This window comes from Pectinophora gossypiella, chromosome 2, assembly GCF_024362695.1.
Source record: "Pectinophora gossypiella chromosome 2, ilPecGoss1.1, whole genome shotgun sequence".
In the NCBI taxonomy this organism is placed as follows: domain Eukaryota; kingdom Metazoa; phylum Arthropoda; class Insecta; order Lepidoptera; family Gelechiidae; genus Pectinophora; species Pectinophora gossypiella.
In genome coordinates, this window is record NC_065405.1 from 13124448 (window position 1) to 13151707 (window position 27260).

The window sequence follows — 27260 nt, forward strand, 5'->3', positions numbered from 1 at the left end:
CATCTCTAGCCACTACTAAATTTCTCCTTAGTAAATATATATTGAAAACCATTTAACGACGGTCGTCTTTATCATGACATGGTATTAATAGGGTAAATATTTTGTTAAGTACAGTATCACACCTACTGGTAACTAGGTTTCCTTGAAGCAAATTATGGATAATAAGTCAAATGACCTTTACGCACATTTCTGTAAAAGAAGATACCTAACAAAATTCTTTTTGATTTTCTGTTGGTAGTTTTGTAGATTGTTTTGGGTACAAAATATATGTATTTCATTTAGATTTCCTGTGCGCTTACAAAGTGAATTCTATTCTTTGCGGATACAGAACTGATAAGCTCATTTTTAGACATTTATGACACTTTAATTTGAACCTAAAAAGACATATAGAAATCAATTTTTCTAAAATATCTCCCTCACATATAAACACGGCCTAAGTCGGTCGGACAAATGACACCTAATTGATATGTATTGAAAACGGAGAATTGATAGCCAATGTCGCCGAATGAATGAGATCGCGGGTTATTGAAACATCTACTTGATTCAAACGTAAATTAATAACAGAATGTACAAGATGCCTGCAAATTGATCATTTATTCGTTGGTACAAATCAATTTGGAATAATTTACTTGTATTTTAGGTTATAATACCTTATTGTTTAAGGACATGTTGTAGATTTAACCATTTAGATACTTACTAACTTGTATTACAATTTAGGATAAAAGAAAAATAGGCAAGCCGGCCGATAGCTGGGTCTGGCGCGGCTTATGAGTGCGATCCATTTTTATAACCCGACAGAATTAACAGCACACGTCAAACGGATTACGTACCAGCGAGATGCCTATTTTTTTATTCCTCTACGTTATTCATTCATTCCCTCATTCATTTTAAAATGAACAGTGTATACCTACTTATTATGTACTCAATGCAAGTGTACAGGGTGTTAGTGACATCATGACGAATACTGAAGGAGATAATACTCAAGTGGAACTTTCCGTCGCAAAATTCATGTTATTTTTGTTTGTTTTTTATTTTTTAATTATTTTCAATTCCATACTTTTGCGATAGAAAATTCCACTTGATATTGACTGAGAATGATGAGTTGAATGATTCCCCTTAGTATTTGTCATAATGTCACTTGCACCCTGTACAAGTACATACAAGTTGGTAGGGTGTTAGATTTATTTGGGAATGATCCAGACCATGATTCTGTGTTGATACCAAGTGGTTTTTCCTGTAACAGTCTTAGTTCTAGTTTTTAATTATTTTCAGTTCGAAAGAAAATTCCACTTGATAACAACTCAAAATCATGGTCTGAATCATCGCTTAAAGTTTTCGTTACGATGTCCCTAACACTCTCTATATAAAAAACAAAAACAGAATCTGTATCGGACAAAAACGTCACTTCAGGGGCGATCAAAGTAAAATATTGAAAGGACCGGAAATCTCCCAACAATTTTCATCAGTCGGCATTTTAGTCGTGCGTTGGTGTGGAGTATGCGCCCCTTTTTGTCAAAGCCTACCCTCAAGTAAACCGAACTTTATTGTACGGCTTTATAAAACCTCTACAATGGCCTTGTCCTCGGGAGTCTCAATGAAAATTTACAAGAACTAACTTTTTACAAAAGAATATTGCAAACACAAAGGCGAGCGGATTCTTCAAATACTTACATCTAATGAGGCATGATAGGCGTAAATGGAATGTACGACTTGTTTTTAAATAATTAAAATTACAATAACTAAAACATAATTATTATAATAACGGGTTCTTACCGCGTATATGAGACTCCCGACATTTCGACACTGTTGCAAGTGCCATGATCACGGGATGACTGATGAGATTGGAGTGGAGTAGGTAGATCCATAATTTTCTACGGGCAGACATATCTGTCTACCCTCTTTCTTTGCCGCTTGTTTATGTATATGTATTTGTTTTAAACGCAGTAAAAACCCGTTATTACGTTTTTTAATTATGATAATAACCGCGTAAACTTAAAACAATGTATTAAAATTATATTTTTGTTTTGACAAGAAATATTTACATGTAGATTTTCTACGACAAATATCTCTAGAAAAATATTTGTCAAATATTGTATAATATTTTTACCGCTCTATATAATAATATCCCAACTGAGAATATACTTATACTTACTTAAGTACTAAACTTGGGTCAAGGTCAACAAGGATTAAGTTGGTAATATTTTAGGTTTTTTTTAATATATCAAACAAAACTGAATTTAAAATGCTCCAGAGTATGAAACTCCGCAAACGCAATTTATTTCAATTAGGAAAGATTTTTCATAAGTATCACTTTTATAAAATGAAAATGGAGGAATTTTTCTTTATATATTCATTTCTACACAAAAGATCAGACAAAGGAAACATACAAAGAAAACAGACAGTACTTACAGGTAAGTTTTTCTTCCAGCTGACCTACGTGACAAGGAGACATGAAGTGTGTAATACTATTCTTTCTTCGTTTTGTGAGATTTCTGGTAATTAGGTTTTAATTTTATGAAAAATGACTACCTTTTTATAAGAAACGGTTAGAAATATTCCTATTACGTATGTCCTAAGTATCTACTAGATATAACATACATCATTTTGTGTGATTTTTATCGACTCGATAAGAATAGTGTTGTAAACACGCGGTTTCTAGAATTTGTTCCCGGTTGATTGCAATATTGGCAATAGATTCCCACCTATTACATGGGGTTTAAACGTAGCTGGCGAGGAGTGCTGCCTAACGGCCCCCGTGATCCAGTGGTTGAGCGTTGGGCTCACGATCCGGAGCCCCCAGGTTCGAATCCTGGTGGGGACATATCACAAAAAACACTTTGTGATCTTTAGTTTGGTAAGGACATTACAGGCTGATCACCTGATTATCCGAAAGTAAGATGATCCGTGCTTCGGAAGGCACGTTAAGCCGTTGGTCCCTGTTACTACTTACTGATGTAAGTAGAAGTCAGGGTTGATGAGGTTGATATTCGACCTCACAACCCACACGATAAGAAGTGCAGCCCGGCTCTGACACCTGGGCTGACAACGTCGATCAATGACCTACGCGAGAGATGATGGCTTCCTTACTGATTACCATACGGTTCACCATATCCATCTTATGAAAACGTATCAACGTTATTGCAAATTTGTGTTTGATTGATGCGGGAGTTTCCAGGCTAAGTTCTCCAGATAAAATATGGATGGTGCTTTATAGATTTAACGTGATAATGAACTATTTTCTCATTTCTCGGGTACATAGTTATTCAAAAATATAATATGATGCCAGACACATCTAATCTAATCTAGCCTACCTACAAGATCCCACTGCTGGGCAAATGCCTCCAGACAGACAGACAGACACACGCACAAACACACACACACAAACACACACACACACACACACACACACACACACACACACACACACACACACACACACACACACACACACACACACACACACACGCACGCACGCACGCACGCACGCACGCACACGCACACGCACACGCACACGCACACGCACACACACACAAGCACTATAAAAATAATTGTTGCTTGATATTTGGAACAAATACGAGTATGGTATAGAATAATGTTGTTACCTATATTGCTTCTCTTTATTTTGATCACAACAATGATGGGTGGAAGATGTAATTCTGCGTGGGTGCAATAAAAAGGGTCATCATTTATACCCACAAAACAAAGATAAAAGATGCATGTGTATGTTATCCATGAAACTAAAAGTTAAACGAAGGAAACTCTGTATAGTTTTTTTTTTTGGGGGGGGGGGGGGGAACGTAGCCTGCATAGTCCATAATACTTGTGGCTGTTCAACCACCTTATGGCTTACGGGCGCGACTTTATTTATATACAGAACATTACATCTTACGTTTTTCTTTTCATCCCTCTATGTGAATGGAACGTTCAATACGCGTTTAAAATTGGAATTCCGAACAAAGTTCACAGAAGGAATAAAGTATATTATTCATTCTAAATCCAAAAGCGGCGTTTGGCACAATCTGGGTTTCAAATAAAAAAATACGCAAGGCATTTATTGTACCCAAATGCGAAGATAAGCGAATTTTTGCTGGCCTAATGCCTTTTATTAAAGAAAAATGGATGTAATTTTGAAAAAGGAAAATATTTGATTGCGTTCTAATCGACTTAAAGAAAGCGACGTAAGAAAATTAAATAAGAGGGGGGAAAGGCAAGAGGGAAACCACTGCTCTATTTTTCCCTAAAACAGTAGCATGGCGAATGCCACACCGACAAGAGCGTGGCTCTTAAATTAGTGATGATCATGGTCTATCATTTTGGGAAGGACCATTGCGTCCACATTTTCAGAACTTGTAAGAGTACTTTCATATAGAGACCAACTTACATAACTGTAACAATGTTTTATTTTTAAACAAAATTAACTTTATGACTACGCTTAATAAGTTTGGTCACGATAGTAATGTCATGCTTTGTGTATTTAATAGATTGCAATAAAAACTATATTATTGGAGCAGAATTTATTTTTTATAGAACACGGGGTTTTCCCATTGTTAATTTCCCATATCGAGGGTTGAAAGGCAAATGGGTTTAAGCGACATTTTGTGAACTTTACAGGAGAGCCGTTTAAAGTTTTATTTTTTCGAAAAAAATTCATATAAAAAAAACTACTGAATCAAAAGTGTTCAAAATGCTAAGAATTATTTTAAATTAAACGTTGCACAATTCTGTATTTATTTAGTTCGAAAAACACATCAGTTATAGATTTTAGAAGTCGCTTAATACAAAATGCCTCAATTGAACTAAATTACAGTTGAAGGAAAAACGCTTGATATCCACTAGAGCCAAATATTGGCTAAAAGCAAAATGCTTTAAGAGACCTCTCACTTATTAGTTTGACTAAAGCTAAATGAGTTAAACGACTTCTTAAAAAAAGAAGACTAGAGGCAAATCAGCTTAACCTCCATAAAAGGTTATATGACAGGGAAGGAAAATATCTTAAGTGACCATCCGCTACTAATTTCAATTGTATGAAATCCAAATATTAGTAAGATCGGAAATAAAGTCGGTCCTTAAGCCGTTTTTCCTGGGAGAGATTTTAGTCGGACAAGGCATTTACAGATATTTGTACCTTACAATATTAGGAAAAATCACGGCGGATATAATGAGTAAATCGATTTAATTAAGAAACAGGATCTAGAATATAACCATAAAGATTGTTACACATGCTTAATTCGACTTTTTAAGTATATGGTAAACCGCGTATTATGGCGGATGACAGATGACTGTCACCAACTGAATGCGGGCAATAAAAGAAACAAATAGCTTTGAAAAAGTCTTAATATGCTTATACTCTGTGCTGAGTTTAATCTCACTATCACAACCTGTTTCCGATTTACTGAAAAATTTAAGACCACGTGGTTGGATGCAAGTTCCAAGCACTGGCTCCTACTAGATGGTACGCGGTACTAGGACAGACTGCAGTGAGGTACTGATTGCTCTCATATTAAGAGGCGGCCAGGGGTGGATAGATCAGCGACTTGTTTGATCAAAATTTCTGTTCCATTTGCGCCTAAGACCTCCACTTCGAGCTGGCCATAAGATACCGTCGAAGTTGACAAACAATAACAGAACTCGATCATGCTTTTAAAGCCGAGATACGTCGGACATCGCAGCAGACACATCTGTCGATGAGATAATATAGATGATAATAATAATAAATAGATGGTGTTCCTTTGCCGAGCATTTTTATAGCTGTGCTCTGCTCTACCGAAGTTATTGGTTGGTAAACCAGACCGCAAAACTAAGATTGGTGCGATGGTTCTAACGTGAAAATCAGCTCGTGGGGAACTACAGGCGGGCTTTTCTGTCACCATATGTCTCAAAAACAAATGCCAGGTGGAATAAGCTTGTGAAATTCAGCTCTATGCTGATTCCTATCAATCCAGTTCCGGTAGATTTTCGACAGCTTCAAGACTGTTTTCGGCCACAAACTTTGAAGAGAGTTTCAATCTACAACAAGGAAAAGACCCAACGCCTCACTGATCAGAAAGACTTATTAGCAGCGCTTTGGACACATTTTAACGATGTCTTAAATCCCAATAGTGACTTGTTTGTTACAACATATCGGTCGAGTTTGTTACAACAAGGTCGGGGGTTTCGCTTAAGATCTAGCGGCACCCCCGACCTTTGAAGAACTTCTTACCGCGCTAAGAAGGATGACGAATACCAACACATCAAAAATACTATCTGAACTGTATAATATGCCAACACATTAATAACTGGTTATACAAACTCATCCTGAAGATATGGGAGTCAGCTGCTGGAATGATTTTAGCCTTCTTCCTCTTTGCGAGTCGATGGCGATCGATTCGGATCGGAGAAATTTTAGCCTTAACGTTATTCTATCCCGTGATGCAAAAAAGGTACTTCCGGAAACCCAATGATGATTTTGTCCGGACAGAGATATGGGGGTACGGTTTTGTTATTAAACAGATTCAGGCCAAAAGGCTTGAACAACATCGGCCTTTGTTATGTGCTGCGTGAGGCTTCACGCGGCTTGTGGATTGCTCTAAAGAAAACAGATTGTCCTGAAAAGTTATGACTTATCCTGATACGACAATATCATGACGACATGATGACGACAGTTTGATTTCAGAACAGAACTTTCAGAACTTTTCAGAGCTATTCGTCGTTACCTACGGCGCGAAACAAGGCTATGTCATAACACATGGAGCCATGGTTCCTAGTCTATTTTCTTTATATATCGCTTCTGTATCACGCATAAGTAGGATACTCTGTGGAATTGTTATTTATAGCTTAATTGAAATTAAGGCTAAAATGAATAAGATCATTTTTGATCTCTCACGTCTCACATCTATGCGTCAGTTAACCAAACTGGCCGAGGAATGACCGATTCAATTAAGTCATACACCAGAATATTTATAGTTTTGTGCAAAACCCTTTTAAAATAACCATCCAGAGGATGCTCCGGGGATGTAGCTTCTTCCAATGTTGCTTTAAATGGCGCTGAGCTGGAGGAAGTTTCAAAATTAAAATATTTGGGTTCTCAAATATGAAATGACTCCAAAGTCATCGAAGTTGCCAGCCCGGACAACAGGTGCGGTGGCAGCCTTTGGAAAACTTAAAATATTAGTGTACAAAGTCTCAGCGGCGTACTTGATACGTAACACTTTAAATGTCTAAGGTCCATCCTTCGCATAAAACGGCAAGATGGTTTTCCAATAACAGAAGTATTACGTCGTTCTGGCATATTCGGAATAGAAGCTCTCATCATAAAACATCACCTACGATGGTGCGGTCACGTCATGCGAATGGATGACAGAAAGGTTTTCTATTTCGAGGTGTCTAGAAGGAACTGTAAACAAGGTGAACAATACCTGCGGTACAAAGACGTACTCAAGCGCAACCATGTGGCTTTCAACATGCCAACTGATAGTTGGGATGAGTGTGTCTGAACCTGGAATAGCGCGTGATATAGTCCTCGAAAATCTTAGTCCAAGACGCCAAATACGGAAAACTCAACGGAAACCTTCCTACAATTACACGGTAAACTCGGCTGGCCAGCTTGATTGTATGCCATGTTACCAGATCTTCAATTCGAAGTTCGGTTCCGCTAGCCACGTCAAAGTCTACCACAACAACGACTTGGGATAGACACAAAAAGAAGTCACCATCAACGGATACGGCTTGGGTGACATGATGACACGCACACTCCCGGTCTTCCCAATCGTAATTTTTAGCTGTGTGAACCGCCCAACCAGGACCTGCCCATACTTATTTTGATATGTTGAAGTGATGCGGGCACAAGGTTTCATACAAAATTGCGATGACTGAAATGTTAACATTATTTCTTTTTTGTTTTGGAAAAACGTTTTAAGTCCTTTCAAAAGAAAATGATAGTTGTTTTATACGACAAATTTTTTTAAAAAATGTAGCATAAATAGCTGAAGTCAAATTCTATGAATATTTTCGGTAAAGGCAAAACAGTTCAAGTGCCAATTTTACTTTTAAACTGTCGAAGGCAAAACGGTTGAAGCGACAATATTTATAAAATCTGGATTAAAGCAAAAAGATTTAAGCGCCAAATCTATTTTCGTTTCGTCTAAGGACAAATGATTTAACCGACTTATCTATAACAAATCACTGTCAGGGAAAACGCTGAAGAAATAGATAAATAATATGGATAATAATTGGATATATTTGGTTTTATAAAATAAATTTAATATAAGGAGCGGGAAAATGAAACGGCGTCGTTCTTGTTACTATTTTTCTCTATATTGTTTTTCTTTTGTTTTTCTTTTGTTTTATGACAAAAAAGGCTGAACCCCCAAAAAACGACTACACCCCTACGAGTAGTCATAGACGCATCTCTTAAAACCAATACTGGTAAGTCATTAAATGACTTACAATATAAAGGTACAGTAAACCAAGACAATTTGGACTGTATCTTACTTCGATTTAGAAAACATAAATTCATTGTTAGTGCCGATATAGAAAAAATGTATAGGAATATATATATTAACCCAGCACAACAAAATTTACAGTGCATACTGTGGCGGGAAAACCCGACGGACCCGCTGATTACCTACAAGTTAACTACGCTCAGTTTCGGATTGAAGTGTGCTCCTTACCTTGCAACTCGATGCTTACAGCAGCTGGCGGAAGAGAACAAACACTTGTACCCGACCGCGGCCACAGTCATCACTTCTGATTTCTATATGGATGACTTATTATACGGGGGCGATAACGAGCTTCAAGTAGCGAAAACAGCTGTAGAAGTCGATAACATTTTACGAAAAGCAAAATTTAACCTACGAAAATGGAAATCAAATTCCCAAACTATATTAGAAAACATTGATAATTCGACACTCACACCTACCAATGACACGTTAACTACACTAGGTTCACAGACACACAAGGTGTTAGGGCTTGCCTGGTCTAATAACGAAGACACTATACAGTACGCCTTGCAAGAAACATCAGTACCAGTTAATCTTATCTTTGACCCACTGGGTTTACTAGGACCCATTATTGTTATTGCTAAGTGTTTTGTACATACCTACTTAAATTAATCACTTACTACCTAAAGCTATTTCCTACTTGTCAATTAAGATTAGTTTGTACATACCTAATTAAGTTAATTACTAACTACTTAAAGCAAACTAAATTCATATAATTTACATACCTAAAACTAAATTTATATAATCTACCTAATCCTAACTGCTTAAGGCTAACTAAATTTATATAATTAAAAAAAAAATACTTCAATTATTATTTCTGCATAACTTACTTACCTATGAATACTTCATAAACTAGTATTATAGTTTAACAAATGTTTGTTTGTAACCAAGAATATTTTCTTAATATTTACCTTAAGCTATTTTTAATTATTTCTAAGTAAGTACTTACCTTCTATTGATATAATTTAGTAAGAAATGTTTATAATGTAACCAAGTTGAGTTCTACATAAGTACTTGCTTGCCTAAATCAATTTTAAATTAATTTCTGTATAAATACCCTTTAGTATTGATTTACTTACCTATTTAACAAAGAATTGCTGTAGGACACCTAGGTGGTGGCAGCATGTCAGAGACAAGCGCCATCTAGCGAAAACGGGATGTAACCTTTTTTGTCATAAAACAAAAGAAAAACAAAAGAAAAACAATATAGAGAAAAATAGTAACAAGAACGACGCCGTTTCATTTTCCCGCTCCTTATATTAAATTTATTTTATAAAACCAAATATATCCAATTATTATCCATATTATTTATCTATTTCTTCATACCAAATATATCCAATTATTATCCATATTATTTATCTATTTCTTCAAACGCTTTAACAGACTTCAAATCATGAAAATGAAAAGACATAACAGCTTATGTGACCGACTCATATCCCGGAATACGACTGATTTGCCACCCGCCCAGAATTTTGTGCATTTTTTTGTCGGTTAAAACACGGGTTTTTAAAAATGTACCCAAAGTGCTAATTGGTTGAAGCGCCAAAAAGTAGCTTCGATTGATCTGAAACCAAGATCAGTCGACGCGGAAAAAATCGCTGATTCCGAATATATATATAAGTCAGTTTCGCCCAAAATGTCGCTTAAACCCATTTGGCTTTCAACCCTCGATATGGGGATTTCCATTCTGAAAGTGTTGTGTTGTGACCGCACCTTTGTACTAATATAGTTGGCTCGACCTTTATAGACGGCGATACGGCGCACCATCTATCACGTTAGTCTAATAGAAAGCTCGGTGAGGTGTGGGTACTTAGTTCAACTTGCGATGGATGTACCTCTGACTAACCCAATTGGGATATAGTCGTAAGTTTAACGTAATGTTACTATTTGTCTTGTGGGTCCAAAATATTAACAATGTTAAGCAACAAAGAGCATGCTCAGCTAGACTAATCATCATCATCGTCAGCCGTATGACGCCCACTGCTGGGCATAGGCCTCCCCCAAGGATCTCCACGACGATCGGTCCTGCGCTGCCCGCATCCAGCGGCTTCCCGCGACCTTCACCAGATCGTCGGTCCACCTTGTAGCGGGCCTACCCACTGAGCGTCGTCCGACACGTGGTCGCCACTCCAGAACCTTTCCGCCCCATCGGCCATCGGTTCTCCTCGCTATGTGTCCTGCCCACTGCCACTTCAACTTTGCAATTCTCCGAGCTATGTCGGTGAATTTAGTTCTCCTGCGGATCTCCTCATTTCTGATTCGATCGAGCAGGGAAATACCGAGCATAGCTCTCTCCATTGCCCGCTGAGCGACACCGAGCCTCCTCACGAGACCCATAGTAAGCGGCCACGTCTCACTGCCGTAGGTCATCACTGGCAACACGCACTGGTCAAAGACTTTCGTCTTGACTAATACTCTACTTAAACTTTTGATGTTTAATTCTTCTTCTTTGGAGAACATTATAATGCAACTTCTTTCATTAGGAATGAAAAAGAACTCAATGTCATTTGTACATAGAATCTAGTGTATCCCAACTCTTCTAATCTAATCTAGCCTACAAGATCCCACTCTTCTAATGAAATATATATAATTATTTACACGTCAAGTACTCTAAACCCTCGAGCGTATCTATACATATAAAGGCTTTGATGAGAGTGGAGAAGCAAAAATGGTTTCAGAAAGCAGAATGTTTTGGTGAAGGAATGGTTTTATATGCTTCACTATTATTGAAAAAAAAAAATATCTCGACTACAAGTAAATATCATTTACATCTAAGCTCTGCATGACAGTGTCCTATTGTACTTCTTAAACAATTTACATTGAGCGTGATTTCTATAAAACTGACGATACATTTTCTTTGTACAAACTTTTCTGAATAATACCGCTAAAAGCGCATTGTGTGACTACCTATTGTAAATATTAAAACGTTGTTCTAGTTACATAGCTGGCGAAGAATGGGTTAATATACTATACACCTCTGCCTACCCCTTCATGGCTACAGGCGTGATGCATTGTTATCTTAATGTAAAATGTTGTTTCCATTTAGCAACTCTAAGAGCGGAAAAGCTACATAAACCACAAGAAACTACTTTTCGGGTAGAGAAAAAAATATTCCCAAATAAGTTGTCAGAAGACAACTTAAGGTTTTTTAATGAGTCTTTGTTTGGACTTTATGAAAAAAGGTCCTTTATTCCCGTCTGCCATCACCAATTACCTACCATCAGTGGGGGCAGATAGAACTTTTTAGTATCGTGTACCCCCATGGTGGCAGAAGCAACTAAATTTCTTCTATCTACCACCAGTGGTGCCAAAACAGTTCTATCTGCCCCCACTGGTGGTAGAATTGGTGGTGGCAGACGGGAATAAAGGAAAAAAAAACCTTAAAAAGGGTCATCCTTTACAATGAGTATCGGTATTATATTTAGTTATTGTCATAGAATAATAATACGTATAGAACGGACACTCTACACCCCGCACCAATATGAATTGGCGCCGAGTAAGATTTACCTCACCCCCTGAAGGTTGTCACTTTTGTCTATTAGCCGTAAGCCGTTAAGTAGTAAGGGAGTCACACGGACACTGTCTCGCTCGCTCGCACGCAGTAAACCGGTACACGGTTAGAACGATATTTATGTGTGTAGTGTCTGAGTCTGGGCTGTGCTATTGTATTAAATTCAATACTTTTTAGGGTTCAACTAAGGGGTTCGAAATCATTCTTTTATTGTGGCGCCCTATTGAATGAAACGAAAACTGGAATATAGACTTTAAAATTACATAGACAGATACTATTCATGCCTGAAATCACTATTTAGGTGAGTAGAGTCACAAATCACTCAGAAGATAATTTGCAGCCCTATTTGACATGATGGACTAATGTTATGGGCGATAGGCTGATCCCTTATCACCATAAGGTTTATCATATCCAGCTTACGACATCGTTTCAACGGTGGCTGCAAGTTGTCTTTGATTACTTGTGGCTCTGCCCACCCCATTACGGATTACGGGCGTGAATTTATGTATGTATGTATCTATTTGACATTGAAGTTTAAGGATGTCCCGTATAAATAAGTACGTTAGGTTAACATGGTTATATTTTGATATTATAATAGCGTAGAATTATTAAGTCGTTTTGAAATTCGAATGAGTTTAAAGGCACTATATCGGGCAACCACTTTCTATCTCTCTCTCGCTCTCTAACATAGGACAAAATAGGGTACTACAAAAAAGCAGTTACTCATCCATTGATTGCCTAGTTTTTGTTGCGGGCTTTGTCTAGAAAATGTCTCTTTTACACAGCCTTGCATAGTGTAATAACGTGTCTAAGTACTTACTAAACTACAAGTTACACTTAAACTATAAATAAAAAATAAAAACGCTTTTTTTATTCAAGATAACATACATATTGGTTACATAAACAGTAGCACAAAACCTTTGTATAAGTACTTTATATTATGTCCATATTGTCCGTCAATAGGTAAAAAATAAAAAGTATCAAGACGTTTTCATCCAATTACCCGAGTGTTGCTTACTATAGAAATTGTATTTTCCCATTTGCCATCAGATTCTGGTACACCTGTACCTATTTAAGTTCTGCTACTATAAAATAGTTTGTTGGCAAATTAACGTAACTAAATAAACCCTATATAAACCTAAGAAAATAGGTAAGTTTCCTATTAGGCGTCTACGTCAAAACACGAAATGACTATGGAATTTGAGTGAAAAAGCAAACTGTGACGTCTAACGATTATTAGTCGGTGACTATTAGGTAGTTACAATAAAACGAAATAAACATGGGATTATTAGATATCAGCTTAATGTTCAATAGTTACATGAGTTACACGAGTTATATTAGATACGAATTATGATCACGTAGCTAGGTACCTATAAGTGAAACTTGCTGACTCTGAAGTTAAGTTCATTCGATCCCTTCGGGTTACAACTTCTGAACTCATAGACGGCTTTATTGTAGACATAGATAATATATCTATACACAACAATACTGTATTAGCTCTGTACATAATTCTGCGGTTAAGTATTGAACTGTCGATCAATGAGGAAAACCTGATAACTGCTGCGTTTGTTTACTTAGTTGGCACTTTTTATTATCAAACCACGTTTTAAATATACACTTTGCGCATAAATTATGCTAATTACATAATTTAAACCGCTTCGGTGCTGTTTCAAATATTTTTTTGTATAGTAGTAAGATAGTCTGAACAACATCGCTGAAATTCTTGTAAATGGAAGAGATAATAACGATTTTAAACTCACTCTAAACAATTACGTGATACAAAAGGAATATTCGAATAGCGACGAAGATTGCAAAAGTTTGTCTCGGCTCTCGAACACGGTCGAGAAATATTACAATATCGAACTCTACCTAGCAAATCTCAGTATTACGCGTTGTATTGTTGCATTGTCTTATCGTAGTTGTTTGTGTATTAAATCATCGACGCGTTCATTGTTAACCGATTCATAGCCGCTAGAAATTCTGTTAGCTAAAACGGGTCATTTGACCGAAACATAATGCCTAATCTCATTTTTATCGGCGCGCAACACAATGCTGTTAGCGAGCGCCGGTACAGGGAGTGATAACACTGAACGTCGTTCCTACGACCTTGAACTAGCTATGAATGGATCACTATCACAGACTGTTGGTATTTTCATTTGCATGCGTCCTCTATCTTCACCCGGCTTACCGTATCGAAGTAATCTAGTTAGCACTGCACCCGACGTCACGCCGCGAAGCCGGCGAAAAAGTTCAACAAACTTAACCTTGTCAGTGAAAATCAGAATTGGTACGTAGCATTTCATAAACAAGTTGTTATTGTTTGGTAAACGCACTCGCGTAAAGTTTACACGCGAAACTTTTTGTTTTTATTTTCTTTGTTGGCATCACTTGGTTTTAGTTGACATTTGGTAGTGCATTATTGTTAAACACCAGTTCATTGTTTTTTTTTTATTAAGAGTTTCGGAACACGTGCGTCGGGGTTTACGATCGCCGTGGACGCGGCAACACGCGTCGCCTCTCGCGGCGGTTGAGAGTCGTCTGTTCAGTGGCGCGCCGGCTCGCTCCGCGCGGCGGGTCTGCGCAATTTCAACACGCTGTACGCGACTGTACCGCTATATATGTAGTTACCCACTGTACCCAGTTTACTGACTTGCAGAAAATTATTAATTGCTGAAGTTGTAGCGGACGTGAACGCTTGATGAATAGTTTTCTGTGCGTTTTTCTCGTAGCTGTATCACGTGCACGTGTTTGGAAGAATCTACCCATTACTTTATTAATTAAGCAACTCACAGTACCTACTAAGGTACTAACAATGTGGTTAACATTTTAAATACAAAAATCTAACTTAAATCTTAAAATTCGGTAGTGTACCTATATCTAAACGCCTACGTAATAAAAACTTACACCCATGATCCCTAAAGGTGGATAAATGACTTGCAGTCACTTTTGATACAAATTCTTGGATGTCAGTCCTGAGATGGATAAAATGAAACGTAGAGGTATGACGACAGGACTGACAGGTGATCGCAGTCCACCATTTTGGACATAATTACATGTTTGAGAAGACAAGCAACTTGATGTACCTAAAATAATAATAATAATTTATATTACATTTAAATTCAATTGTCTAAAGGAGCCTCTGCGTGTTGGCTTCGGCCCGACGCACGCCTTCCAAAAGTCCGGGACTCCATAGACCCGAGATATGGAAACGACATACATAATAATGTATTATTATGTTTTTTTATTAACCGTCTAGATTAGAAGCATAGAGAAAAATACTTAATAGGTAAGTAGCTATGCCTACTACGTAAATAGAGGGGATAAACTTGTTGGAATTCAACGCGAGTTAAAAATAAATCCATTAATATTTTATGACATTGTTTACAGTTCTTTTCTTTTCCATAACATAACTTAGCATCACGCCTGTTTCCCTAAAGAGATAGACATAGATGTATAGCACTTACTTACCTATATACATGCACCTACTTCTATTCAATAAGATTAATATTTATCAATGATATGATGATATTACATTTGCCTATGAAGGAGTTAGGAATTAGTTAGCATACATGCGCGGTGTTCAAAAGGTCAGAGACTGTAGACTTTAGTCTAGTTTATGTAAAACATTCATGTTTCTAAATTCAAATCATGTCTGATTATAAATAACTCAATAATCTTTTTCGTGCGTTGTGAGGTCAATGACCGCGAATTCACTTATCCTGGTGTCAGGGTTAATATTGAGTCGCGAAAGACCCCTGATACAAATACGTAGGTACTTGCTTCAGTACGAGTTCCACAAATAGAGGCAATATTGCTCCCGTGTGACATTCCTAAACACCTACAAACATACAGCAATTCACATTCGCAATCCCTATGGGGGACAGAATTACAAGCAATAAGAAATTAACTTGTAGCCAATTTTCATACGTACTCAGTTCTAAGATTGAAACCTTTACTTATTAGAGATGGGCTAACTATAGCTTTGGCCGACAAGCCGATTAGTCGGCCCCAGAAAGCCGACTAGTTGGCCAATTCACTCATGGTATTACATGCAGAATATGTAGATTATATTACTTATTCTTTCGTGTACATTTGTTTGTGTCATTTATGTTAATATTATTTAATTAATATTCACTCTGCATTTTCATTTAAACTATTTTAACTAACTTATTCAAGTCGACCCTTTTACTAACTAGTCGGTGACTATGATATCGGCCGACTAATCGACGTCTATTCCGTTCACGTCTCATAATTATGATATAAACCCTTATTTTTTATTTGAGGTGACTTAGATTATTATTGATTTATCGCATGTGGTTTGACTTCACTTGACATTCTATCTCTTTACACAAAGCAATGAACTGAATACTGATTGAGAAGAGGGCATAATTGTGCGCCCATTGTCATCGAGATCGACGGAAGTGAGTGATCAATAATAATCCAGTGCACTAACAAAGTACTTATTGTGGAATGTAAATCATTGTTCAATCGGTCTTTGCTCGGTTCAATATGTTTAACACAAGAACTTGATATATCTATCACTTCCTAACCGGGATTCAAAATCGTGACACTATTATGTAAGTTACGCTTTTTCAGAACTGGGCTATCACAGATGTTGCCTTGCAGATAAGCCAAGTTTATTTGTGGAAAGTATTCTCTCCTTATTCTTAGCTTATTCTAAGTGGTAGGCGTCAATAAATAAATATTCGAGTTGGTTAGCATAAGTAAACTTAAATTGTGGGCACTCTTTGTCTTCACTTATCACTATGTAACACATAAATGCTGTATTATGACTGTCTGTTGTCCAAAATAAAATAAAATAAAATAAAATTATATTACTTCGCTTCATTCTACGATATAAGTTAACCAGGTAGTCCTTTTAGCCTACAAGGCAGCTCCGCACGATTTTAAAGATTAAAAAGTATCGATTTTGACTCGATACCAAAAAATCGATTACGATAGTTTTACTTCACTTGCCACCCCATCCTAGATTACTCATTCTTTTTCCGTGCGAGGCAGCGTAAACACGTCTCTTGCGTATCTATAAACATTATTTCAAAATGCCGAAACGAAGTGCCGATGAAAAGATAGCTCATTACCAACGAAAAATAAGAAAACTCGAATTAAAAGAAAACCAAAGGCGATTACAAGTATTAAATTGTTCCCCTGTAGGCAGTTCTGGTAAGTACCAGTGTTCTATGATATTTTTGGTGGACAATAATATTACAGTGGTATTATATATATTTTCTTTTTGATTGAAGTGTTTACAATCGTAAACAAAGCGTTGTTTTACGGAAAGTTATAAAATTAATGCCTAGATTCGTATATCGAACGTGGCTAGCCTGGGGGTTGTCCGTGAGCCAACACGAAGGCATTACAAAGCATAAAAAGCATTACAGCTTAATGAGAGCTAATGCTAGTGCAAAATTAAGCGCCTAAGCCGGTCCGGGAGACAGGCCACGGTCAAAAATTTTTTTTTTTTTTATTTTTTTTATATACATACATTTTTTTTTACCTACCCTCATTTTATTTATTTTTAGATAATGAGGAAGAACCTTTGGAGGATGATATACCAAACGAGGAACAGCCGATGCAATGTCTGACAGCTATACCAGACCCACCTAACGTGGTAGATCAAACAGTTTTGATGGAACCAGTCTCGGTTTCAGTAGACCCCGCACAATCACAAGATAATGCGGCTGTACCAGAGTTAGACCCTGAAATTTTATCGGCTTTAGGAGAGGCAGTTGATGACACGCCCAAATTCGGCGAAAAGATTCATCCCAACTTGGCTCAACGTTGGTTACCTTTACTTCGAAAAGGCTTAACTAAAGAAGCGAAGGAGAACCTGTCAAAACAGTACCTAGTTCCGGAAAATTGTCCATTGCTACAGGCACCGAAACTGAACGTCGAAATTGCAGCGGCGATTAACGAAGCCGTTCGAAACCGAGACAAAAAGTTGGAAACCACGCAACAGCAGCTCGGTATCGGGATGAGCGCCATAAATCGAGCTGTAACACTCTTGCTTACAGGCGATGACAAAGTTGCAGCGATAAAACATTTAAGCGATGGTTGTCGCGTCTTATGCGACTTACATTATATGGAAACGCAAACTCGGATAAAACTCATAACACCTGGACTAGCCAAGCCTTTCCTCAATGTCATCCAAGACAGTGAGCGGGACGAGACCTTGTTCGGTAACAAACTTCCCGAAAAAATTAAGGCGTCCAAGGCAATAGAAAAACAAGGGCTGCAGATTAAAAAACCTGCAACCAATAATAATACCAAGAGTGCAACTCCAAATACACCGACAACTTCCCGCGCTCCCGTCTACCATTACCAATACCAGGGAAACTGGACAGGCCCTCCGCGCTACCAGTCGAACAGGGGGGGGCGAGGGGGGCAGAAGAGAGGAGCAGTAGGGCCGACCCGCAGAGCACCGCAGCCACAGTCTCGCGCAGCTGGACAACCGAAAACACGTGCTGCTCCCCAGCAATAAACGAGGTATTCGTACATGCTGGCAGACTTAAATATTTTTATCATTGTTGGCGTAATATCACTGATAATACAACTATTTTAAAATGGATTAATGAAGGTTTCACAATACCATTTTCAAAACCTGTAGTTCAACATACTGCCCCGATACAATCATGGTCAGATTTAGAAAGACGTGATATGAATTTGGCAATTAAAAAATTATTAGACCTGGGTGCTATCTCTACTTGTACAGCTTCAAAAGACCAGTTCTTATCAGGAATATTCTTAGCGCCTAAACCTAATGGTGGTAAACGGTTTATTTTAAACTTAAAAAGTTTAAATAAATTTGTATCGAGTCCCCACTTTAAAATGGAAGATTACAGGACAGCTATGAGGATGATACCTAAGGATGGCTATTTAGCCACTATCGATTTGAAAGAAGCATATCTGCTTACTCCTGTAGCCTCCTGTGATCGCAAGTATTTGCGTTTCCAGTTTGAAGATGGGAACTCGCAATTGATTACATATGAGTTTACCGCTATGCCTTATGGACTATCAGTAGCACCCAGAACATTCACTAAATTAATGAGAGAAGTTGTAGCTCATTTACGGTCACAGGGTTTCAGATCTGTCATATATCTAGACGATATTCTTTGTATTGGGGACAGTTATAACGATTGTTTACGTAATGTTCACGAGACAATCAAATTACTCGAATGCTTAGGATTCGTCGTTAATTATGAAAAAAGCGCGTTAGACCCACAGCAATTGTGTAAATTTCTGGGATTTATATACAATACATCAGATATGACCATATCCTTACCTAATGACAAACGATATAAGATTGCACAGCTAATAGAAAAGTTTTCACATTTGCCTACCTGTTCCATCAGAGATTTATCTCAACTTATTGGAGTTCTGGTCGCCTCCTGTCCAGCAGCTAAATACGGCTGGCTATATACAAAAATCCTAGAACGTGAAAAATACTTAGCCTTACAAATACATAAAAACTATGAAGCTAAAATAAAACTAAAAGGCATAATCCTAGAGGATATTAATTGGTGGAAAGAACATATTGCAAACACTTCAAATTCATTGAACATTCTAGAATATGAATTAGAAATATATTCAGACGCGTCGCGTACTGGTTGGGGTGCGTATTGTAACAACTCACGCGCACATGGTGGATGGAAAAGCAGTGAAAAAGACCAGCATATAAATTATTTAGAGTTGTTAGCTGTTTTTATGGCTCTTAAATATTTTGCTAATCAAAAAAGTAACTGCGCATTATTATTGCGAATTGATAATACGACGGCTATTAGATATGTTAATCGCATGGGCGGGGTACAGTTTCCCCATTTAAATAACCTTGCAAGACAGATTTGGCAATGGTGCGAAAACCGTAATATCTGGATTTTTGCATCTTACATAAACACAAAACAAAATATCGAAGCGGACGAGGAATCCCGAAGAGTGAATCCTGACACCGAGTGGGAACTGTCACAGCCTGCTTTTCAGCGTATAGTCGATCAGCTTGGCCAACCCGAAATCGACTTATTCGCTACCCGAGCCAATGCTAAATGCGTAGATTATTTATCGTGGAAAAAAGATCCAGATGCTATCGATGTCGATGCATTTACTGTAAAGTGGACTGACAAATTTTTTTACGCGTTTCCACCATTTTCAGTTATGTTAAAATGCCTACAAAAAATTGTTCATGATGAAGCTACGGGAATAGTAGTATTCCCGTTTTGGCAATCACAAGCTTGGTTCCCATACCTTAAATCTCTAGCTGTGTCTAAAATCTTAATAATGAAACCTGAACAACACTGTATTTGGTCCAATTACAGGAGCCAGCACCCGCTTCACAAGCAGCTTATCCTGGGTGCCGCGGTGCTCTCCGGCTCTCATTCACGCGACGCTCCGTGCCGCCGGTAGCCTGGGAACTGATGCTTGCATCACTTTCTGACAATACCATTATGCAATATAATGTCACACTCAAACTTTGGTGGACATATTGCCATGAAAATAAGCATAATGTATTTGAAGGGTCCGTAGCAATAGTTTTGTCTTTTCTTACGGAACAGTACAATAAAGGAGCATCTTATGGCTCCTTAAATAGTCACCGATCAGCCCTTTCACTATTTCTTGGAGACAATATCGGTTCCAATGAATCAGTGAAGCGGTTATTGAAAGGTGCATACAGAAAGCGACCTAATTTGCCAAAATATAGCTTCACGTGGGATCCACAAGTTGTGCTCAATTGTATTGCAGAATGGTATCCAAATGAGGAACTTACATTAGAAAGGATAACTAAAAAATTAGTAATATTGTTAGCGTTGTGTACTGCGCACAGAGTACAAACTTTTTCATTAATAAAAGTTGACAACATTGTAATTTCCTCAAGTGGTGTCAGAATATTTATAACTGACATCATAAAAACGTCAGCGGCAAATAGAGAACAGCCACGGTTGTTTCTTCCCTTCTTCACGGACAGACCAAATATATGCCCTGCTACCACTTTACGGGACTACCTCTCCATAACGAGCGATAAACGCCCAGAAAGTGTTCCGAACCTCTTATTAACTGTGAAGCGCTCTTATAAGAGCGCGTCAGCACAGTCAATAAGCAGGTGGATAAAACAGGTACTTGCAGAAAGTGGGGTAGATGTGAACACCTTCAGCGCTCACAGCACACGTCACGCGTCCACGTCTGCTGCGGCAGCCAGTGGTCTCAGCGTCGATATTATTAGGAAAACCGCAGGCTGGACAAAAGATTCCGAAATATTCGCAAAATTTTATCACCGTCGAGTTATCGATGAAAGTGATTTTGCCAGATCAGTGTGTAATCAGTAATGAATTATTATTGTTAGGGCAAGAAGCCCAAGTTTTTTGTTATGTACTTACCTTTATGAAATAATCAACTGGAACTAAAATTATTTGTACTATGTAAAAACAAGACTGATTGATTGGTAAATGTTTTCTGAATAGTTATAAATATCGAAGAATAAACATATATTTAAGTTATCTATCGGCGTTAATTTCTTTATGAAAGCAAAACTTTGCTCTAAACATCTACCTGGTTAACTTATATCGTAGAATGAAGCGAAGTAATATAATATATGATCAAACGAACTTCGTAAGTGAAGTTCGATCAATATTATATAAGTCGCTTCATTCGTAGATATAAGTTCCCACCCTCTCATCATCCCTTTCGAAAGTTTTGCATCATCTCTTTAACTCTAAAGAATGAGTAATCTAGGATGGGGTGGCAAGTGAAGTAAAACTATCGTAATCGATTTTTTGGTATCGAGTCAAAATCGATACTTTTTAATCTTTAAAATCGTGCGGAGCTGCCTTGTAGGCTAAAAGGACTACCTGGTTAACTTATATCTACGAATGAAGCGACTTATATAATATTGATCGAACTTCACTTACGAAGTTCGTTTGATCATATATAAACAATTATTATTTTTCGCTTTTAAAAGCATGTTTTTTAATCGGGTTTTATTATTTTTTTTCTTGTCATTGTCCTTTTGTTGCGTTTAATGTGCAATGAAGTTATTTGTATAAATTTACGCGATTTCCCATCGGGGTAAAGCAAAGACTATGGAATTCTTTTGGCTCTACCTATCCCAGCAAAAGTAGTTTGGTATCTGTCTTTAACAAGTCTATTTTTTTACTACGTAACAATATTACATAACATAAGCTCACGACCACATCCCAATTGGGGTATTCAGAGGTACATCCATCGCAAGACGAACTAAGAACCGACACCTCACCCAGCTTCCTGTCAGTCCAACAAAACAGGTGGCATTTTTTAAAATAATTATTTTTTAGCATGAAAGTAAGATTAATGGCGTAGAAATGAGGTCACTGCGTAGCATCTGCGGTGTTAAATTGAGTGATAGAGTGAGAAACAGTGTGATAAGAGAGATGTGGTGTAAAAAACGATATAGTGACTAATATTGAGAAGGGAATGTTGAGTTGATTTGGATACGTAGAGCGGATGAAGAATAATAGGATTACAAAAGCAGTATATAAAGCGAAGGTTGGTGGTAGGCCTGGCAGAGAAAGATCTAGAAGGACGTACATTGACCAAATTGGAGATATCTTAGAAAAGGTTCAGTACGATCTATCGTTTGTACTGCAATTCATATATCTTTTTTAAGTGTTTTTATTATTTTCAGTTCCATAGTTTTGCGACGGAAAATTCCACTTGATATTAACTCAGGATCATGGTCTGAATCATCTCCCTGAGTATTCGTTACGATATCACTAACATTCTATTGATTTATTGAATAATATAAGCAGTACATGCTCTGCCCACGCCGATAGGAACGGGCATGGCCCATGTTTTACTGCTGTAATAAACCACAGACATTTGACATTTTGCGAGTACGCTTTTGTGCGAATATGACAATTTACGAGTGGGACTTTGTGCGAATGGAACTTTTTAAGAGTGGGATTATGTGTGAATGGGACATTTTACGAGTGGGACATTGTGCGAATGGGATATTTTAGGACTGGGACTTTGTGTGAATGGGACGTTTTAAGAGTGGAACTTTATGCGAATAGGACGTTTTACGAGTGAGACATTTAAGGAGTGGAACATTGTGCGAACGGGACATTTTAGGAGTGGAAGATTGTGTAAATGGGGCATTTTACGAATGGATGGGACGTTTCAAGAGTGGGACTTTGTGCGAATGAACATTTTACGAGTGGGACTTTCTGCGAATGGGACATAATGCGTCTAAACCGAAATATTATTTTAGAACGTGTAACAAATGAAAGTAACAAATAGAAAAATATTCAATACGGAGTTGAACATTGCGACAATGTTTATGAATAATACATTACTTTTGACTTAACATGCGAATGTGAAGCTTACCAACTGGATGTCAGGCATTATTTCAGGTCCAGGAAATGTTATGAATAAACCTGCCTTCATTCATAACGATTTGGGAAAACCCGTTGACGTGTTTATTTATAGTAGTATAGTAGAGTAGACTCTACTTCTAATATAACTGATTACTAATGTAGTATATTAGAAAGGAGCTCGGTGGCGCAGCGGTAAACGCGCTCGGTCTGCGATTGTTGAAGTTAAGCAACATTCGCAAAGGCCGGTCACAGTTTGGGTCACCACAAAAAAAAAATCATGTCGAGCTCCTCCGTGTTTCGGAAGGCACGTTAAGCCGTTGGTCCCGGCTGCATTAGCAGTCATTAATAACCACCAATCCGCACTGGGCCCGCGTGGTGGTTTAAGGCCCGATTTCCCTATCCATCCATAGGGAAGTCCAGCAGTGGGGACGTTAATGGGCCGGTGATGATATTAGAAAGAAAGAAGACATTCCATATTGGACGCCACATTAACAAATTTAAGTTTACTTAAAAAACAAAAACACATAAATAATTAAAAATACATCACCTAAAAATACATATCGTGGAGGGCGTCCAAAATTAAAAAAGGATCTCCCTCAGCATATCGTTAATAAAATAACATAGCATCCGTGATGACTCTGTTTGGAGAACGTATGACTTACATCGTAACGTCATGAGATCGAACCCGGCTAGGATTCTAAACCACTGAATTCGAGTTTATGAGCTTGAATTCGTATCATGATCATAGATAATTGATATGACGTGGTTTCCAGGATTTGTATCTATGCCCGGTTAATGGCAGTAGGTTCGCCGCCTATTCAGAAATCAGAAATCAGAATCATTTATTCAACGTAATTATCATGGATAAACTTGTTGAAGGTCAATGTAACATTTTTGAATTTACGTCATTTCGCAAGGTGTTATGGCTGAGGAGAAGAAATGACAAGAAACTGCAACAGCAACACATATTACTTGAGAATTCAACATAGCTAGCGACGGGTGCGACTATACACCTCAGGCTACCCATTTATATATACGTATTGTTAGGTTACGTTAAAGGACGATGAGTCAAAACGTCCCTCCTCATCAACATATTTCAGACATATCTCAGTCGAAGCGTCTTAGTGAGTTGATATTTTTGTTCTATGGCGACTTTCTCGAAATACTCGGGGTTTAGCCGGAATTCGGGTTTTTACAACATTGCTTCAACAAATTTCCATTTTCAAAAACAGGTTTTTTAAATTTTATTTCTAAACTCCATGGAATTTGAAGTTAGAACTAATTGGTGATATTTTTAAAGATAGTAATGAAATACAACATATTACCTGTTGAAAGGGGTGGTCAATATAAACTGCCTATATACGTCCCACTGCTGGGCACAGGCCTCCCCTCAATCAACCGGAGGGGGTATGGAGCATACTCCACCACGCTGCTCCACTGCGGGTTGGTGGAGGTGTTTTTACGGCTAATAGCCGGGACCAACGGCTTAACGTGCCCTCCGAAGCACGGAATCATCTTACTTTTTCGGACAATCAGGTGATTCAAGCCTGAAAAGTCCTTACCAAACAAAGGCCTGTCTCACAAAGTGATTTCCACAATGTTCCCATCGGGTATCGGGAAAGGGGTGGTCTTTTACTATCAATGAAATGGTATGGTAACTGACGCCAAACCAAGAGTACTCTAAATCGGCAAGCATGCATAAAGTCTTTGACGAGAGTAGAAGAATCGAATGTGGTGCGTCAGGTTCCTAGTTCCGTGATCTCTGCCTACCCCAACGGGAAATAAGCGTGATCTTACGTATATAATATGGTAAGCGAGAATAGAAATAAAAAGATCAGTTGGCAGTCAAGTAGCTCGATGGTCCGACTACATACTAGAGACGGTAAACGGTAGGAAATGGCCGAGATTGCTTCGGGATCGTCCAGTGTTTAAATAAAGATGAAGCTTTTACCGAGCTGACAACGCACAAGGACTGTTTTTCATGGTAAGAGGTTTCGAAGATTTATAGAAGAATGTTGGTATTATAATAAATTATCATCATACCTACATTATACATAGAGCAACACGGCATAGAGGCATACTTCGTTAGAAATTATAAAGTACTAGCTTTTACCCGCGGCTTCGCTCGCGTTAAATTCGGGGTAACATGGTTCCCCTTTCTCTATGTGCCATTTTTTATCTTCCTACCTTGAAACTGCGAAAATATGGGACCATACAATTTAAAACACATAATAACGGGTTCTTTCCGCAAATAGGGATATGAGACTCCCGATATTTCGACACTGTTGCAAGTGCCATGATCACGTGATGACTGATAATAACCGCGTGAAGGGATTGGGAGCAGATTAAAAAAAAATGATGCGCAATGTTTTTGTTAGTCACAAATAGCGCACATACAAATTTTTAGCTTTCTACCTTGAAAATTACGGAATGCTCCATATAAATTTCCACCAAATTTTAGGGAAATGGGGGGTTTAGAAAGAGACAAAAATAGCCTATGTCACTCTCCATCACTTTAACTATCTCCACTCTTTCACAATTATAATATTAGTATGGATGTTTTAGTAGATGTTTGAAAGCCATAGTAATATTTTTTTATTCTTTTATCTGAGAACAAAAATATCTGAACTGAAAAATTTTAATTATAATAGAGCACACTTGTTGCTAAGGAAATATGTAATTTAATTATTTAAGAATCTACTTAAACAATTTACATCTAGGAGTTGTAGCGAAATGATGATAAAGTGAGGTTTCGTTAAGTTATAAAATAATTATACCGGAGCGTTGACCAGAAGCGTTGTCGTGCCGACATTCCGTGCAAAGGAGTAATTTTAGTGCAATAACCTAACCCAAATAAAACTAGGAACTAGGAATCCAGCCAACTGAAACATTTAAAACCATTTTGCAAACAAACTCAAAACTCCCTGGCTGTTTGCGATTGAAAAAAATAAAAGAAAGTTTGAATACCGAACGTCAATTGTCAAAATTCTAGTGACGTTTCGATAGCGTGAATGCGACGTGCGTATTTTTCGTGATTTTTTATTTTTAAGTAATTATAAGCTATGGACACTGCTACGACTATGCCGTCGGCAATGTCCGCGTCGTCACCCAAACCCCCCTCGTCCATACCTGCTGCGCCATCCAAACACGAGCTAGATCTCGATGATTTGTCGGAAATCGAGATCACCTTAATCACTTTGAGGAAGCCAACGGAACTAAAGAAAGTAATCGATTCGATACCTAAGCCGATCAGGGCGGTTCCTAAAAATGGGCTTCCGATGTGGTACAAACTTGGACTGGAGAGCAAATTGCCGGTGCCAAAGATGCCAGAAGGGAAAATAGTGTTTTCGCGCGGAAAAATTGGTGAAGATGTAAGTAATATTAATTTATATTTCATTCTCCCTATTCTCGCCATGTTAGCCCAGTTGCTAGAACGCTTGCCTCTCACTTTGAAGTCGCAGGTTCGAATCCAGCACTGGCCTAAACCAATGATTGTCGAATTTGTCTTCTGATTCATGTTTGGATCTTAAATGATTATCACGTGCTCAGCGGTAAAGGAAAACATCGTGAGGAGACCCACATTCCCGGGAAATGTATTTTCAGAGGTATGTGACCTAACCTGTATTGGGCTGGTTTTCCCTTCGGTTTGGAAGGTTAGACAGGCAGTCGCTTCAAAAAAAACCGGAATTGTCAAACCTTCAGGTTAGGTTAGCGGACCCTGTGAAAAACGGGATAATGCTAGGGGGATGATGATTTCATTCCACCTATTGTAAGTTTTCATTGACGATTGACCGAAGTTGACAATGAACGAAAATGTAGGCAAAATATGCAAAGGCCGGGGAGATTAGACTATACAATACACATTCATAATAATTTCCTGCTAACATTTTCTATGAATTCGTATTTGTTTATATT

The 27260-nt window shown here is 37.9% G+C and overlaps 1 protein-coding gene across 3 annotated transcripts in view; it reads right to left on the reverse strand.

Moving 5' to 3' along the window:
- LOC126378067 (solute carrier family 12 member 6) overlaps positions 1-27260 on the reverse strand; it is a 292605-nt gene that overhangs the window by 189494 nt on the left and 75851 nt on the right. Inside the window, exon 1 of one of the 3 annotated variants that reach the window (XM_050026200.1) lies at positions 14177-14534. The exons of the other annotated variants lie outside the window; for them this stretch is intronic. The gene's annotated coding sequence lies outside the window, so the exon portion shown is untranslated. Of the gene's footprint in view, positions 1-14176; positions 14535-27260 lie in introns of those variants that run through there. 3 annotated transcript variants of the gene reach the window in all.